The 14,485-nt window shown below is 35.1% G+C and overlaps 1 long non-coding RNA gene across 1 annotated transcript in view; it reads left to right on the top strand.

Annotated features, from left to right (window-relative positions):
* The first annotated feature begins 9,098 nt into the window (after positions 1-9,098).
* LOC138239385 (uncharacterized) overlaps positions 9,099-14,485 on the top strand; it is a 33,389-nt gene continuing 28,002 nt past the window's right edge. Inside the window, exon 1 of the long non-coding RNA XR_011189834.1 lies at positions 9,099-9,180. This is a non-coding gene — a long non-coding RNA (uncharacterized lncRNA). The remainder of the gene's footprint in view (positions 9,181-14,485) is intronic.

Here is a 14,485-nt window from a genome sequence, read left to right as displayed (position 1 = left end):
TCTAGATGATGGTAGATCATACTACATAGATGGTAGATGTTTGTTTGATGATGTGTATAGAGTAAAGTCCACCCATGGTGAAAGAAATGGAAAAAAAACAGCAAATCAATGATCAAAATTCCTGTAGAATAAACTATGCAGACGGTACTGTACATGTGAAAACAAGGAAAAAACAAGGTATCCTTCAAAATACAGTTTGGAGTCTCACCAATCAAGCTGCTTTGAAATGAGATCAAGGGGGAATCAGACTATGCCAAACAATAAAAGACAGAGTAAACCTCAGAACTGTCTGGAAATTGTAATTTACTGTAGTTAGGAATTGCAATAGAAAATGTTCATCTGTAAGGATGCATACTTCATGCATTTTTTATAAAAGTAATAATCAGCCCAAAGTCCAAATCCAAAATCCAGTTTTTGAAATTGTTCCAGTGACGTAACATAGCTTAAACAAGAGAGTAGAAAGGATACAGTACCCACAGATTCCAATTCAATACAAACCAAGTTCTCATCATTTGTCTAACTTGTAGCTGGACCACAAGAAGACAAACTGTGCTCAGACTATTATTTAAAGATGACGTTTAGCAAATCGTTTACTTTGGCCAAGTTGTCTGAGGGTCAATGCAAGACACCCAGCTACAGTATGTAGCTCTTTCTCCCTTGGTTCTCTGCAACCAGAACCCACCCAGCATAGAACAGCTGCCACCAACAGACCACGGACCAATCTGCCAAACACCATTTTATCAGTGTGAAGTTAAAGTCATCAAAGACATCTCGTCAAAGATCTTGAGTATAAACGTCTTTATTCAAGTTATAACTCTCGAGAGTTTAACTGTATTCCAACATTTGTACAATGTTTAATTAACAAAAGAAAGAAAATACAGTATTTACTTATATCTGAGAATATGAATATGATTCAATTAGATGGGACTACAAGGTAGACCGTAATAATAGTCAATGTTAACTCTGAGGTAATTAAGTCTGATCTTTGTAATCCCTGAGTGAATGATTTTCTATTACAGCAAGTGTTTTGATAATATCAAGAAATTGTATATTGTATATTTAGGATCTGCATGTGAGGCTGTAATTTATTATGTTTGATTGATTCCTGAACATCATCAAGTACTCTCACAATTTACCTTAACATTTTTTTAATGTTACAGTAAATTAAAACCCCACATTGCCTACACTACCACTTATTCAAATGTTGTTGTACCTCTATTAGGCTTCTGAATAGATCTGAACATTGTAACATTAAAAAAGATCGATGTGATATATTTTATAGACAACTGAAATAAGCTCTTCAAAGACAAAATGGTACAAATTAATACAAATATGTCATATTAAACAAAAATGGAATAGAGAATATAAGTACTTTCAACTCTGTATAAAATAAAAACACAAATATTTTCATTCACCTCATGGATACCCTCAACACAAAGAAAGCAGAGGAACTTGTGGACTCTGTGGGTTAGGGGTCAAAGCTATGTTCAGAGCATATTCTGGAAATCAACAACAAGAAAGGCTGGCTGTCAGGCTTCTCAGCACCCTGGAATCTACTTGCACCCACTCTAATTCCAGAAACAGGGTTTAAATCCCCCCAGTGTTTTGTGTATATTGTATTATGTATTGCCTTGTACTTTGCACTATGTGTATCCTGTCTACAATGTCTATGTCAGTTCCCTGTCTGTCCTGCCTGTATTTGCACCATGGACCAGGAAGAACGATATTTTGTTCCACTGTATACTTATATATGGCTGGAATGACAAATTTCATTCTTGAACTTGAAAGAGTCCAAATGTTTAATTGTGTTGATCAGACGAAATTTACAGTGGGTTTACGAACATGAGATTTAATTTGTTTCAGAAAGAATATCTTAGAACTAAGTTTGTACTTTACTGAGTGTTATGTCCCAGTGTGTGGTCCATGCGTGTTTTGTTGCTATGTTCCACTTCCTGACCTTGATTGTTCTCCTTCCCCCATTGGCCCATCATTCATCCATCTTTGCCGTTGTGACATCATCGTCAATCAACTCTCGACTTTTGTATTAGTCACACTAGTGAGTGCCGTTTGTCTTGTATGGTTTTGGGTAGTCAGTGAAGGTTAGCTAGGGTGAAGACGCCGAAGACCGTATGTTTCGGGGTTTTTTTTGTAGTTAGGTCAGCTTTCCCTACCTTTCTTAGCCAACTCCATTTTGTTTGTTGTTTTTCTTTTCTTTGGCACCACTCTAGTTCCCTTACCCTGTGTGTTATTGTGTCTTATTTCATACCAGTCACTTATTCAACTTAAAATGATCAATTTTTGCACCAACCCTTGTTATCACGCTTCCCACGTCCTTCACCAGAACCCACCTGCATCCAAAAATTATTCTAAATGTTTACCCCTAGACACTTGGGGTCGTAACACTGAGTTACAGTTTTTGCCTGGCATCTTGGAGAAACAATTTTGAGAAAAAAGTCCTGATTGGCTTATTTGTAGTTATGTGGCTGGAAAGGTTAGTTAGCCAGAGGAGCCAATGACTTAAGCAGTGAAAAATTGGTTCTAAAAGCCTAGTAGGATCCTGCAGATCCTAATTGGTGAATCTTCATTTGGGTGATGGATAGTGACCTTGGACCCGTGGTTTTAAAAATAAAACTAATTACTTGATGAAGCCCATCTGTGCTATACAGTATATCATTACAGTGTTCAGCTTTGATACAGCTTTATGATATATTTTATCAGAGAGACCTCATAGCCATATTCCTGTCAAGGCAACACAAAGATTACTCTTTATTCTAATAATAATAATAATAATAATAATAATAATAATAATAATAATAATAATAATAATCTTTGTCCCTATAGTGGCAATCTCCCAGATCTGGCCAAATCTCGTTCGGGTAATACAATGTTGTATGGTCACAGCAGGCTAACTTTACTCTAAAGTGAGTGAAGTCTAATAAATACATTTTTTCTTTTACTAAAAGAACATATCTGTTTTCTTCTTTTTTGGTATTTTTGCATTGAAACTTTAAAATGTACAAACATGATACTTTTTCAGCTTTATAGTCATTTTAGTACTTCAGTACATATTGTCCTTAAGCCACATAGTAGCCTCAGAGTGGAAGTGTGACAGAAAACGGTGAAGCATTTCAGTTGTGAAGTAATGATGCAGGATTTGAGAAGGGAACCTGTAATTACTGTATACTATACTGAATATCCACTGCCTTTGAGATTCAACTCAAATTTTAACAGAAAATTGTATTTTTGTTCTAAATAACATATAATGTACCATTTCAAAAGAAACTCTAAAAGCAATCTCTTAATCTCAATGCAGTAAATTAACTTCTCTTTGTTCCTCAAGCCAGGTTCAATGGCTATAGCAAGACTGTGAGGGTGGTTTGTGTCTTAAATTCAACAGCAGCTGTGAGAAAATCCTCTGTAAAAGTGGTTAGTGAGACTTCCCTGCTGAGAGGACAGGTTGCTATGAAAGTTATGAACAATTTAGTCAATTTAGTATTAAAGCAGAAAGACATCAACCACTTAAAAAATAATTTCTAGTCTTAAACACAGTATTGTTTAAGAACCTTTATCCAATCTGCATTTGTTACTAAATTGTTGTTTCTCAAAAAGGAAGAGAAAATGGTTTTGCATATAAAATTCCATCTAAACTAAAATATTTCAATGTAATGTTTGAGTGGAAAAGTCGGTATGACTATAATCAGTAATGTAATTTTCTCATCAGTGTATTTTTTAAAAACTTACTGAGATGGATCACTGTTTTTTTCTGCAAATTTTCACATGATGCACTTTGTCCTAATACACGATTTGTGTTTAAGAATCCTTGTTTTACGGAAAGAAGTTAAAGTGAACATCTTAACGCTGGAATTCAAAAACATCTACTAATTTTAATTAAAGTATATATTGTTAAAAATAATATCTTCATAATTTATTCATTTAATTTTATACACAATTAACTAACAAATTACAATGTTTGATTTTAGCACAGCATTTCTTGAAGATTATTCAATGTCTACAATGCTTCAATTTTTAAGGGTACTGAAATACTTTAACCAGAAGGGGACACTATAACCATGCTATAGCATTTAAAAACATTTTGAAATATATTATTTTAAATGTTGGGATAAATGAAGTATGAACTTAAAAGTTTTCATAACTTGATGGAACTTTTAGAAATAATTTTATTGACTTACTTGTGAATTATTTTTTAAAATTTCTATAAATGCCATAACATAAAAAATCATCTTGTTCTTTGAAGGTGAAACTCCAGATGAACACCCTAAACCCTTTTTAAATATAATTTAATAATCATCTTTAGCAAATGTTTTCTGTCATTAATGTATTTCAATGTTAAATTGCTCTGGAGGTAGTAGTTTGAAAAGTTAAAACACATAACCTGACTATATTAAATCTTTTATTACTAAGTAAATGTTAATTTTTTAAAAAACAGCACCAATATATTTTAATTTATACACTTCTGGTATTGTACGGTATATAGATGGACTAGCGTTCCGTCCAGGGTGTATCCCACCTTGTGGTTGTTGCTAGCAGGGATAGGCACCCCTGTGACCTGTACTGGATAAAGATACAGTATAGTTGGGTCCTACTTAATACAAGAAAGTACAATTCAAGATATCTAGCATCTTGGAAAAAAATCTTGTATGTTTACAATCCTCGAATCACTAGTTTATTTAACCACTTCCTGTGAAGTTGTTAACGTGGAACTTCCTGGAGTTGCTGAACGTTTGATGGTTCACATCTGCAAGAACTGTAATGCTCATGCTTGGATAAGTGCTGTTTCCAGCTCCTTTAATATTATGGCCAGTGGTCAATCACCTTATCAATCACCCAATGTGCCCATTCCTGTGGCAACACAGTCAAGCAGGTTATCTATACAATAATTCTGTCTCTTACCTTTAGACCTGCTGGGTAAGTATTCCGCAACCAACAATACAGTGCTCAGTCTTAGCACTAGCTTCCATGGCCTCTTGCTTTGTTAACGTCTTCAACTGCTTGACCTACTTTCTTACTTCTACAGCACTGCTGTCTTTCATATCCTTCCCTGAACTCTGCACCCGCCTTCTCTTGCTTTCTTGCATTGAGGTCCTTCTTCCAGCATGGACCATCGTGCCCTTTGGGTTCGTTCAAGGGTCCATTACACAAACGTCTTTAGTTCATACAACATCACAATCTGTTGGGTTGAGGTCAAACAAGGGCCATTTTCAACAGCTGGTCATGTAGTCTTTTAATCACGTTTTTGTACAACTGGATGAGTGCTTCAGAAACTTCTACTGTTGGGAGACTTTCTGGGACTAAGATTCCAAAAGGAGAGCTTTTTCATATGAAAATTCTTGGTAAATTTGGTAATTAATTCCTGAAATCTGAAGAAAGACACAGTACAGTACTACAGTACAGTACTGTATATTAGAGGGAGATAACATTAACATTTTCGATTATCATTTTTTATATACACTTCACATTTATTGCAACAAACATGGTATGCCTGCTCATAAAGGTTTATTGTTCTTTTTGTCGCAAAACCAGATAACATTATACCATTTACATTAGTTTTGTTAGCAAATTATTATTTAATCTCCTTATCTTCCTATGTCACTCCCTCTGTGATGATCATATATAACTAGATATTTTATACTCGTTAACAGTTCTTTAAGAGGCATGGAAAGCATCAGGGAGCTATGATCATAATATATTATGCTTTTAGGTGTCTTTTGTACAGAACATATCCAAATGAAAAGTTTACAAATTCTGGAAAGCAGACTTGGAAGAAATGAGACCAAGCTTAGGAGAAGTAGAAAGGAAGAGGATAGATACAAAATCAATACAAAATGGATGGAGTTTAAACAGATTCTGGTTGAAGAACAAAATGTATTCCAAATGTGAATAAAGCAAAAACTAAAAAAAGTGTCCCAAATGGTTCTACAAATCAACTAGGAAAAATATAAGGGGAAAAAGAGCTTTATAAAATGATTGAAACATGATTCAAGAAAAGAAGCATGATGAATTGCAAGCAGAGGTTAAAATCATATTAAAAATACCAAGAGAGAGATTGAAAGTAATATTGCAATGGAGACAGGAATAAAAAATAAGCTGTTGCAGTACAACACCGACTATTAAGGATAAAATAAAATGTATCTGGGACAACAATAGGAAACTTCTAGAGAATTAAAGGGAAATGGGAATGAAAGGAAATGAAATGTTAAATGAGTATTTTGCTCAGGTGCACTAACCTAGTCAATATACTACATTGAGGCTGTGTAAGAACAAAGTTTATTTTATTAAATAATATTAACATATAAGAGGCAGATATGTCTTGTGCACTACATGTAAGATTAATAAATCCGCAGGATCTGATGGTATTTTCTCAATACCTTTTCTCAATTGTAACCAAGGAAGCAAGAGGTGTTCTTGAAAACCCACTGACAAAACTTTTCCAACAGTTGCGCAAGACAGGAGTAGTATCCAAAGAGGAGAAAATTGCAGTGCCTATCCAGTTGCATACAGTTGCATGTAGTGCAACAAAACTGACCCAAGTAATTATCGATTAATAAGTTTGACTGCTATTACACGTAGGTTTTTTAAAACAATAAGTAGAACTAAAATCTAAATTATGGAACTTTCAAAGATAAAATTCTTCACAAAAGATTAATTCTTAAATTACAGGTTAAGGGTATGACAAGTTTGGTTCTCCTCTACTCCTGTCAGGATTCAATCCTAGTTTCTTCTGGGTTCTGAGTGTAAGCAGCCCCACTCCTTAAATAAAGGATTATGACCATCTGATACAAACTACCATGCTATCAATGTTGATACGCTGGCTTCTTTCAAGAAATGACTGCATGAGATACTAGAAACTACTTAGAAACAAGAAAGATGGACAGACAGAATGTCTTCCTATCGTTGACTCAGGACCTTCATGAACATTTCATTTTCTTATGCTTTGTAGTACATTTGATGAGATTTTAATAACACTAGAATATTGGAAGATTTAATTCTAAGCAATAAAAAAAGCTGTTCCTCATTCTGGAGTTTTGAGGCCTATACCTTCAGCCTACACTTGTCGAAAGTCAGAACCGCAACAGCTATTGCATTACCAAGACATTTTAAGTTCAAATTTGTATGTTAGTATTACAGACATTATACTGTATGTAATTTCAAATACTTGTATTATTACATACAGTATACTGTACTGTATTACAAACACCCTACATATAAAAAATAGCTTCTAATATAGCTTCTACAAAATACATTGCAGGGAAACTAGATGAGTCCAGGTGCATGATTTACAGAGGTCAGAAAAAATCCTATTGTACTGTATGTATAAAATGATTTATAAATAGAGTTCTATAGCACAATCCTTTTTCAGAAATAATAGTCAGTGTGCCTCTTTTACAGATTTAGGATGGACTTAAAAGTTCAAGTGGAGGGAAGAGGATGAAAAAACTGCAAAGCAGGAAAGAGTCACACGCTGAAGCATGATCTTAGGGACTATAGACTAATCCGCAATGTGCTAATGACTAACTAATACCCTTGTTGCTCGTTACAGATACTTGAGGAGAAACAAATTGGAGCATACTTGTATTTTTCCTCTGTAAGCCATCAGCATCTCAGCATGGAATTGGAATCTCATTGCTAACCTTTAAGGCATGAGAAAATAACAAGTTAGATAAAATGTTCTGGACAGCATCCACTATGTAGTTTTTAAGAGATGACTAGCAAGTCAGATAAGAAAGGTTACAAATGAGAGGAGGTCATTTGTGTTCCCCTTCATAAAAAAAATAGGTTTCACCTTATTGAGAGGAGTATAAAGAAATCTTTCCCCCAAAGGATGAATCTTTCAAGGGGAATACTCTCCACCCCAGATTGGTAAAGTTATTGATTTTCCAAGTGGGAGATAAAAATATTCGTTACCTTAGAAGTATTATCTATATTTTTAACATTGTTAAAGTAATATTAAGAATACCTTTTACAGTGTAACTTTACCTCATTCTTCTCATTTATATTAATAATCAGAAGAATAATAGGGACACCCAAAAAACATTCTGAAGAGTAATACATTAAAGTTAAGCATAATCAAACTTACTGGGTGGATAGTTTTAATAAAATATGATATTGTGAGTGAGTGAGTGATCATAAAGTCTCAAAATATTCAAAATTAAATTTCGCAAACAACAAAACCCAGAAAATATTTTAAGAACATAATAACATCAGAAAGGTCACAAATGACAGGAAGCCATTTGGCCCACCTTGCTTGTTTGGATGCTTAATGATCTAAGAATTGTCTTGAGTCATTTCTTCAAGATTCTGACTGTCAGCTTTTACACCGTGGCTGTATCTGCTTTTGTTATTAGTGTTACCATATTTCACAGTGTAAGTAGCATCAGACCTATAATAATATAGAGTAGATATACAATTAAAGTAAATGTAAATTATAGTAAATTATATGCAAATAAAAGCCACTATAATACGATACGTGTTCAATCTTAAAGCCACAGCTGCTGTACTCTTTGTCTTGTGACTAATTGTAATTGAGTATCGCCTTAGTAGTTATGTATATTTTATAATAAATGCAATTCATAAATTAAATACTAACATAAAATTATCAGGTACTGTATATTCAGTTAGAGTATGTATAACAAAAAACAAAAGACAAAATAAGAATTCTATATCAATGTGGCCTACATGTTAATTTACTGATCAGATTAATTGATTAATGTTCTGATTCTGAGCAACCCTGTAGTTCATGCTAGTTAGAACAACAACAATGCTGAGCCCCTAGAACTGTACTAAGCACAGGTTCAGCTGGTCTGCAACTTTGTTCCGCACATGTTTGTTTTCTTGCAATTAAGCTTAGAGCTGGATGATTACCAGAAAATACCAGAAAGTATCTTATTAACTAGTCCATGACTTACAGTAGTATGCGGCTACGTGCTAAATCGGAAAAAATTGTTGCAATTGATCTCAAAAGTCTGGCATTTAGTCCTAGGCACAGTGAGCAACGGACCACCCTCAGCTGAACAGAGCCTATGGGAAGGAATGTATACACAAACATATTTACAGTAAAATGTATGTTTTGTCACTATTTAGCTTCAAGCAATTAAGTGTTATCCAGAGCTTGATGTCGCAGACAAGACAGAGGCCGAAGATCAGAATGGAAAAGATTTTAATGTAAGTCTATGTATCGTCTGTATAATTTTGAATCTGAACACCATGCTTGTTTATAATCTGACCAAGATAAACATATAAATAAGAAGAATGGGCTCAAGACTAAACCCTGTGGGCACACCGTGATAGACTGGAGCATTGGGGGATTAATAAGAAATAAGGGAAACGAAATGCTGCCACCAGTCAGATATGAGCAGAGCCTGTTAAAAACAGTGCCAGTGATAGACAAAAATGTCTGCAAGCATTTGAACAACAATGAATGATTTACTGTATCAAGAGCTCCACTAGGATTAAGGAGCATTAGAATACTTATAGTATTCTAATATATATCTCCATAATATACTGTATACTGTATATCCCCAAGTCAGACACAAATCATTCATAGCCCTGACAAGAGCAGTCTCAGTGCTATGATTAGTGTGAAAACCAGACTGGAATGGTTCAAACAGATTATGAGTGATCGTGTGAGCCTCTAATTGATGGTGACATACTGTACTAGGGTGACATAGCCTGTGTTCATGTCTGTCTGTGTTCATTTTGTTTGCTCTGATTTTTTGTTTGTTTTATTTGTTCTTACAGTAGGTTCTTGTGAGTTGATTGTACTGTTTGACCACTTAAATACAAAAGGCTTTATTTGCTATGTATTTGGGACAGTTTTGAATTTCTGCTGAAGTTGAAATTCTCTTTAAGGGATGTGGCTACAGGTGCTTGAGCTACTACCACAAACAATTTAAACACCAGCGCAGGAAGGGGGGGAGCAGGGCTGGTGTTCTGGTATGTCTTCGGCGCTGAAAACATCACTCATCATTGCCTAGTTAAATCCTTTCCGATGGTTGCTCTTTGCCTAACAAGAGGGATGAGCTGGATACTCATAACTCTCATTTGTTCCAGAGAGATGTTGACAATTGCTCGTTGATGTGTTTCATTGAGACATGGGTTGACATTGGTGGTACTGGTTCTGGCACTTCACCGGGGAGTGTCTGTTTTTACGTGAACCAGAGGTTGTGTACTGCTACTAAAACTCTCTCCTGTTCACCTTTTTACCTGCTGCAGGAATTCACCTCATTTGATTGAGGTGAATTCAATCAAATGATTGTTTGGATATTATTGACTGGACTGTTTTTAGGGAGGCGTGTAGTGACGTACTGTAGATGAATATACTAACATGATTACCTCCTATTTTAATTTTTCTGAAATTGTATGCATTTCATCTATGACAGTGACTGTCTTTAGTAACAATAGTAACAACAAGCCATGGTTTAGCAGTGAGGTTATGAGCTTATGCAGGAAGAATAATGAAGCTTATAAATGTGGAGAGAGTTGTACAAAATGGCTAAATATGATTATGAGTGTGTTGTGAGGAGGAATAAGACTAATTACAGTACAAGAATAAACTTGAGAACAGGCACTATACTAAGGAAAGTCAAGAGATGTGGCTGGGTCTCCAGCTGATGACAGGCTAGAAGTCAAACACACAGTCTATAATAATGATCCAAAGCTTTCTGATTATCTTAATGAATTTTATTGTAGATTTGAGAAACAAAGCCTGCCTACAGTAGTTTTGTAATTCAGTAGCATGAAGTGAGGAACCTGCTACACAACAATACAAGTATATTGGAAGGTGGATCCTGATCTTGTATCCACGGCAACTCTAAAGTGCTGTGCCTACCAGCTTGCCACTGGTTTTACTGATATTTTAATAGGTCTCTTAAGCAGTGTAAAGCCATTGTCATCTGCCTGTTACATTCCACATCCCTGTTCTAGTGGGTGTTCCTGCCCTTTTCTTTTATGATTAGGTTCTATTATTTCCTGGAGTGTCTTGTTTGTATTTTGGTTAAAAGCCTAGCGTCTCCGCAGTTCCTGGCTCAGCATTGGAAGATGGACACCTGGAAGCCTGCCTACCAGTGGGTCCAGGAGTTACCCGACGGCAAAGGCTTCACCCTGGCTTTCAGATCTTCTGAGTCCAGGGCTCGGAGCACCTGGTCCTGTTAAGGTTTTAGTTCTCAGTCTCGGTTCCCCTTCCCAGGAATTTTAACTGTCTTCGTCCCGGATGGATCCTGCGCCCTGATAACCCCTTTTTGGACCCATTTGGACTTGGTTGCCTTCCCCCTGTCTGTCAACTGATCCTGACCCTGCTGTTGTATCTTCCCCTGATGTCCTTCTCCAGACCCTTTCGGATTATACCGTCTCGCATAGGGTCTTTAACTATGCATGGGAGTCAGAACCAGCTCCTGTGACACTGCCTGAAAGGTTATAGACCCATGAGGCCCTGACCTCAGTAATCATTAAAGTTTTTGAGCAAATGGTTTGCATCTTCCTTCAGGGAGAATGTTTCCAAGTATCACGTAGTACTTTTCAGTTCAGAAATAGCAGCTATCTTGAGATCATTAGGCATCTCAATATGTAGATCGTTGATGTTACAAGCAATATACTGTATGAGAGTGAATATAAATAGATGGTGTTTTTGTTGTTGTTTTTATTCGGGTTGCACTGGGAAAAGTGCTTTTATTTTGTCTGAACATTAGATTTAAGTAAAGCAATTAAAATATGGATGAACTAAAGTATTTCAAAATAAAATCTAAATAAATGAATCTAAGTCTAAACAAGTTTTTGTGTAGTATTGATAGATGTCAGGGTGACATGGTGGTGTATTGGTTAGTATTGCTGAGAATGGGTTTCAGTTCCCGGGGTGCTATCTGTATGGACTTTGTAACTTTTTCCTGTGTTCATGTGGGCTACTTCACCCTTTGCTTGGCGGGATAGGCTCTGGCTCCCTCAAGACTCTGTATTGGATAAAACAGTTAGAAAATGGAGGGGTAAAAGAAGAAATTATGTAGAGCAAAGCGCAAACCAGGTGCATATAACAGTGAAAAAAAAGCTAATTAAAACAATACTATCAAATTCTGTCACTCAGAAACAGAGAGAAAAATAAATACATTTATACATTGCATTACAGAAGTACTCAGATCCTTGTAGAGTTCTCACATTTTGTTTCACATTTTTAAAGCTTGCAGTCACATCACTTTGGTGAAGCAATTCATATGTATTATAGACACAACCCACGCTACACAATCCATGCAAATAAAACAAATTGAAAGAAGAAATAATATTCTGAAAAATTAAAGTTATGAATGATTAGTATCCTTTTACAGTGTTAAACAAAAATTATTTAGGTACACAAAATGACCTTGTTCAGCCCCATTAAAGCCTTAGTTTATTTGCAATGATATCAGTTTCCATTGTTTCAGAATACTAACACCTATCTCTGTGAGGTTCCTTTGTCAGGTAGTGAATTTCAAGCACAACTAAGGAGTAATGGATAAAATCACTGAAAGCATAAGAAGAAGAGTACAAAAATATCAAAGTCTCTGAACATCCCTGTGAGCACAGTCAGCTCAATCTGCAAGACATAGAAAATGCCTTGTATCACCTGCATACTTTCAAGATTCCCCCAGACTGAGCAACTGGGCAAGAATAAAACTGGTGAGGTATGCCAATGAGAAATTTGAAAGAGCTACAGAGTTCAATGGCTATGATGGGAAAGAAATAAACCAGTCAGCAATATCCCGAACACAAAGCAAGCAAATCTAGCAGGTCTTATGCAATTTTCCCTTTAGTTTTTAGTGACTTACTCATCTTATCCTTACTGTAGTTTGAGCATTCAGGTTTTTAAATAAATAATTAGGCTTAAACAAAATGAAACATCATTTTATAAATTCACAAAATGGGACACCCTAGAAAGGGTCTGAATAGTTTTGGCACTATTCAAGTCACTATACTGTAGATTCACGTACCGATTTTCATCAGTTCTTTAATTCAGAACTTTCTTCAGAGAAACCACATTCCTTAGAGTCTCAGGTCAATTAATAAGACAATTTGTCTTACTTCAGACAATAATTAGACCTGTAAGCTTTCCTGAAGAATAGTCTCACCCACTATAATTTTTGTTTTACAATTTTGGTACATATCTGTTTAAAATAAAAAGAATAAAAGCATTTAAACAGCCCTTAAGTAGGAAGTTATTATATTTCTTGCAGTACACATCGGAGTAATGAGACAACTGTGGATTTCTTTCTAAATGTTGTCTTCAATAAATATGGATATGCATTTTTCTAGCTCATTTATTGATTAAATCTTCTGAAATATTTATGTTTATTACCATTGGAATAGTCAGCTAATGTTGATTTAAAAATCCTTTAAGTACAAAATAACCATAGAGGCATACTTTTATAAAAGAAGTTAGCTTTGCTGTATTTCTGAAATGCAAATGTACAAAGAATCATACTTATTATCTCTGACAAATCTATGATTTTTATAAGTACATCACTGGCAGATCAAACAGCCTGCTGTTCATGACTGAAAGCACTCCAGCTCTGCACTTTTTTATGACTCGGACTGTCTGCTTAATGGACTGTAAGATTCTTCCCATTTACCCTGCACAGAAATAAAAGAAATCTGGTTGGCACTCAGAAAAATTGCTAGTTCCAGTTAAATCCCTGAGTGAATTGGAAATTAGAAAATTATAAGTGCGCCCATCAATCTTTTTGAAATTTCTCAAATGAAACGCCCCACTATTCCAGTAGATGGGCTGCAGTAGGAGAGGAATGACTTGACCTCTCATCAGAAAATAATTCTCTTGCATCATCGCTTGTCTCATTTAGTTAAGTAAGGGCAAACAGAATTTTCACATTCAAACGCAGAAATACAGTACCTGTGCAATTGAGTGAGTTGCATGCAATTGGTGGAACAAACTACCATCTAGGGAGAAAGTAATGGTATCTAAGAAAAAATGCTTACTGTTTAATTGTATCCCCAAAGGATTGGACACTTTTTAAGTAACTTGTATGTAGTTAGATTTTTAATATGTTTGCAGTCTTTTAAATTATGTTTGAGGTTGTTTTATCTTCAGAGATACCTAAAATCCTGAAGATGATGGATGTTTTCCACAACAGTTAGCCAGTCTTTTGAGAATTATTTTCATAAAACTCCAATTTCTCTAAATTATTACTTTAAAAACTCATATATAATATATAATTCATTATTTATCTTCTCCCTATGTGTTTAATTACATTCTACTTGACTTCACATTTAACAGGAATTCAGCACCTTAAATGAAATGGGTGTACACATACACTTGGATTCTGCTACTGTTTATAAACAGTAAATGTAAATGTTTTTTGTGAGAAGATTGTTTTTTTTCACTTTAACCTTATTAAATCTAGTTAAATTCAAATGATTAATTGTTTCTGTTTCATTTAGTTGTGGAGTGCTTTTAGTTTTTGATGACATTTTACTTCTTTCACCCTCT

This window comes from Lepisosteus oculatus, chromosome 6, assembly GCF_040954835.1.
Source record: "Lepisosteus oculatus isolate fLepOcu1 chromosome 6, fLepOcu1.hap2, whole genome shotgun sequence".
Classification (NCBI taxonomy): Eukaryota; Metazoa; Chordata; class Actinopteri; order Semionotiformes; family Lepisosteidae; genus Lepisosteus; species Lepisosteus oculatus.
Note: the sequence above shows the minus strand (reverse complement) of the source record. Positions and strands in the feature narration are given on the sequence as shown.